Below are 5343 nucleotides of genomic sequence, written 5' to 3' on the forward strand. Positions count from 1 at the left end.
CAGTACCTTGGCTACTGATGACAGACCACACCATAATGCTTACAGGGTGTTTCACTCTTCTTACTATACAGTCCTTACAAACTCTGATTTATCAGACAGAATCTGAATCGAAGACTCATCAGAGAAACAAACCTGAAAAAGTCAGCAGAGTCATTAAAAACTTCAAAATATGATTAAAAAAAAGGCATTTAATTTATAATTTGGTACAAAACAATAGATTTCCCTTTTGCCAATCTTGAACAGTTCAGTTTCTGTGATTTTTTTACCATTGCAATCGCTTTGTCATCATAGTCGGCTTTTTTGCTGTACGCCGACACGCAAGCCCAAGTTCTTTAAGACGACGATGAGTCGTCATTGGTGATATATTTATATTAGCAGCCTGAATCTTTTTTCCCAACAATTTCAGAGGTGTCTTCCTGTTCTCCTTACAGATATTTCTTATTTCACGCTTATCTCTGAGTGTTGTAATCTTTTTCGACCACATTTCCCCTTTCAGTTAGAAATTAAATCCACATTAGTGTCGAATTTCTTCTTAATTCTATCAACAGAAGCCCTTGAAATGCTTGCAATTGATGCAATTTGTGTATTTGGATGCTCAGTATTTAAAATGAAAGTTTTCATTTCACTAATATTCTTAAGAATGAGGTCATTAACTTTCCCCATGACTAAAATAACCTAAAAACGATAAAAAGCTCATAATTGTAAAAACTTTTATATAAAATGGCATTATAACATCATATTAAACATTATATACCTTAACAACAATATTACCCCTACAACAAGTCAATAAAATGTTTTTAAAAAGCAAAAAGTACGAATTAAGCAGATAGTACTCAAGCGGTGACAAACTGTTGAATTACAACGATATCGCAAAATGGCATCCTATTAATGGTTATTGTTGCCAGCAATAAATTAATCAACTAAATTCAAACGTGTAAGTAACTGCTAAGTTTAAAAAATAGCAATAAGACTTAACTATAAATTTTGTATTGAATGGTTTACAGTATTACTGATTATTTGTCAGTTTTAACAAGTGGCTCTAATAATATGATCACCCACTGTAGATGTACCCAGATGCTGTAAGATGTGAACGTTTGCCCGGAGGACTGTGTCCCAGCAAAGGGAAGGTCTGTCCTCACCCTGAATGGGGAGGAAAATCAAGGAACATTCTGATGCAAATCCATGTAATTTCGACTCGTCCGGAATTGTTTATGTTAGCTGTCAAACATCCGAATCTTTCTGTAGATTTATTACTTCTTCTAACCGGTATTGTCACTTTTTTTCTCTCATAAATTTGATAACAGTTGTCAAACTAACGAAATTAATTGCTAGAGGTGACTAAGGTCAGAATTAGTTTTACACCTTAGTAATGATTGTTGTTTTCTATGGCCATCTTGATCTGTTTTCTCATCGTTCACATCGAAGGTAATAGAAAGGGGTTTGTTCGGTTCGGTCTATTCTTGTCGGTGACCTTTTTCGTTACCCTCTATCACGTAAGAAGTTGAGGTTATTGTTAGTTTGTTGATTATTTGTAAATCGTTACAAAGGTGGAAATGAATAATCGCCGGGGGTGAGAGAATAACTTTATCTGTCTACTTAAATGTCTTTGAAAGTCTAGAAGATCGTCTTTCGAATTGACGCAGTACCTTGCTGCGTCAAAAGGTCTAGCTTCGATCTTCAAAATAATAATAAAACGAAACTGGGAGAAAAATAAAAATAATGATAAATAATAAACATTTGTATTGAGTTTAAAACTGACAAAAGAGCCTACATCCTCACATTGTGTTAAATTTTGCAAATACGAAACCATTTCATCTATATCTGATTTCATATAATTTTAAATACTTAATTAATTAGATAAAAATTATTATCATATTTTAAGTAATTTTATAGATATTCTAATGATAAAAGAATTATGAAAGGTTCTTTTTAACTACTTCCAAAACTGCATTTTTTATTTGCTTTTGTTCGCTGTGAAATGTCAGCTGCTATTGCTGACGTGTAGTTTATTGTAAATGCAGATTAAATAAAAATTAAAAATGGATAATTTTATAAAATTATAAACTTGAAAATTATATTTCGCTTGTTAAAGTCTATTTTTACATTTCTTTTTATAAAGGGTTGAAACTTTTACGCTTTTCTGATGAAAAATCCTGTTTAAATAACTTGAAACAGAAAAGTATAAAACGAATTCTATATTCTTTTGCCTTTGAATACTCTTTATTTCTTGTGTTAACAAAGGGTTCAAAATTTAGAGATTCGAATTGATACTGACTTAGGCTTTGTATCGTTTATTTTAATTTTAATACACAAATACCGAGATTTACTCTACGTGAAAACATTCTTTAATTTGACAGATGATATAAATATGAATTTGTTGATGATATAAATTACATATTGAATATTAAAATCAATACAAGCAAATAGGCTTCTTTTTTAGAAAAAGTTATACATTATTATGTAAATATTGTATTTAAATTCATTATTTATTCCAATTGGATAAATTGTTATTTAAATTGGCAGTTTTAAATATATTCCTCGGTTAAAGCAGATTTGTACCGATATACTTTATTCCTAAGTTTGAAAATTAAGTAAGAATTAAGCGAGTTTATCTGCATGTCGATTGATCCCAGGTGATGTTGTTTGGCAATTTCCTCTCTCCTAGATTTGAAAGTTCTTCTCTCCCATTTGTTGTAAGTTATAAATGGATAAATAATGATAGCGGTATAGAATTATTTTGCAGAATTATTGAGCTACTATTTGTAAAAATTATAAACGTATAATTTTTTTTTGTACCTGTCCTTTCTTAATTAATCTCGAGAACGGAGTTAGATAGATGAAATCTAAACCACACATGGGAGATTTTGGATGTTTGCCTTTATTAACTATTTAAGAACGTCCCATACAAATAAATTGAANATAGTTTTTGAACACAGAATATTTCTCAGCGTTATTGTTAAGTTCAGTGTAACATGTGTGAGACATGTGTCAGGTGTGTGGATGTCGGCAGGTGGTGATGGACAGTCCACAGCTTGGTCACACATGTCGGGTGGGTGAGGTGATGGTGTCCCCGGGAGTGTGGGGGAGATTGTCCCGCCTAATGAGGGTGTGTAGAGTCAGAGAGAATGTGTGTACTGACCAGGGAGCTAACAAAGTGAGTAGCTGTGTGGCTGGTCCAGTATTGTAACTATGAAAAAATGGTGGAGTGCCAGACAGTCACTCGCTGATTTGGAGAAATTAAAGTGTTTTTATTTTTTTGTGTTGTTATTGTTAAAAAAAGCGTGTACTGTGCTCTTTTTGACTGTCTATCCGAAAACATTCTACCCCACCACCATCATCACAACATTTGTATACAACAGTTATAAAGTATTAAATGTTCATTAAATGTTTCATACAAAGTTAAAGTGACTGTATTTTAATTTAAACATGCGATGTTGTTTGGCAATTTCTCCTCTTTTGGTTTTTTTGTTGTACATGCTATTTGTTGTAAGTTATGAATAGATGGATAATTATAGACGCAGTGCTGTAACTAGCCATTCCTGTGTCCTGTGCAGGAATTTGCATTTAGGCCCTTTAATTAATTAGGTTCGGGAAAATAATAAAACAAATACATGCCTTATGGGCCCCTCTTTCAAGTGGGCCCTGTGCGGGTGCACATGTCGCATCTGCCTAGTTACAGAAAAAAATTTCCGTAAATTACGTAATTATGCCAGGGTCTATCAAATATATACTGCTTATAGATACAAATGTATTTTTCTAAGTTTATATAACTACTTAGATTTGTAAAATTTAATAGGAAAACATTTTTTAATTATTATAATAGATTCTGTTATTAAAGATGGAATATTCATTTTTTTATTCTCAATATATTTTAATAATTATCACGTTTAAACGTTCTTCATGTCTTATCTATCTTCTACACTAAAAAATTCGGTATGAAAAGTCTTCCATTTTCGTTCGAACGAAACAAACCGCAACTTTCTGGTTTGTTCATCTGACAATTTTCACCCTTAATGCTTAATGGTGGGAAATGGGAGTTGGCAGATAAAGATACTCTTCTGAAGTGTTTGCTTTGAACACTTCAGAAGAGTATCATCTGCTCATACACATAACGATTGAAATGGGTCGACTTTACCCAGTGCCGGATAAATATCTTAGCGTAGATTCTTAACTTGGCTGGCCAAATTTATGAACAGTGTGGACAGATCAATTTAAAAACGTAACATTTTAAAAATCTTGTAAATTCGTTATCTACGTCACGTCCTGTGTGAGTTACCATACCGGTTCATACTGATACAATAAATAACATAACAATAGATATGATATCTAAATACAATACTTTATTTTATAAATATGAGTATTTTTGAATAAAATAGATGCAGTTCAGTGAAGTGGACACCAACAGTTTGCATGTATCTCTCACATTGCCGTATTATTGCAGCAAACAATGAATTTTGAGATAATATCCTGGCCAATGCAGATAAAAATATCAAACACCAATTTTACTACAGTTATCTTTTAGAACACTTTTACTGTGGATTTCTATTTCGATGTTAATTTTTAATGTTTTTTAATTTATGTTTTTTAAGGAATATGTCATGTTTTAGATGAAGTGAATGAAAAAACTGGAAAAAAATAAAATAAAACTTATTTAATCTATTCATGTTAAAATAAAAAAAATTTCAAAAGTCATTTCGTTTTAGTGTTATATTATTTCATACAATTATCGTGTTTTAATTTTACTGGATATTAAAACATTTAATAATTAATACAGCCTTATTGTTAAAATAAAATTAATTTAGTTAAAATATGTGATCGAAAAAATAATTTTTTAATTTGAAAAAATTCCATTCAACAAATTTTTATTTGCAATTTTAAAAATCATTTGTAATTTTAGTTTAATCGACATCTGAAATGAATTTTGTGATAAGTGCTACTCAAATCACTACTACTACTCTTATACATCATCATCTTCATAATATGGATTTTTAATAGTATGTAATAAAACTTATCCATGTTAAAACAAGCATGTAATAAAGCATCATTATTAAAACTGTCTAAAAATAAAACATATGAATGTAAATTTTCTGTAATAAATAATAAAATATTTAACAAGTTGTGATTGTATGAAATGTAATAAATAATTTTGTATTTGTTAATATATATACTCAGTTTAAATAATGTTTATCCATTTACATATGTATTCAATTTGAATAATAATGTATTCTATTATGTTATCCATATAATATAATGTTATTATTATGAATAATGTATCTTATTATGTAACTAATTAAATAAATAATTCCTAAGAAAAGAGCAACTTTGTTTCTTTGTAGACAATAC

This window comes from Centruroides sculpturatus, unplaced genomic scaffold, assembly GCF_000671375.1.
Source record: "Centruroides sculpturatus isolate CEXI.00-Female unplaced genomic scaffold, Cexi_2.0 scaffold369, whole genome shotgun sequence".
Classification (NCBI taxonomy): Eukaryota; Metazoa; Arthropoda; class Arachnida; order Scorpiones; family Buthidae; genus Centruroides; species Centruroides sculpturatus.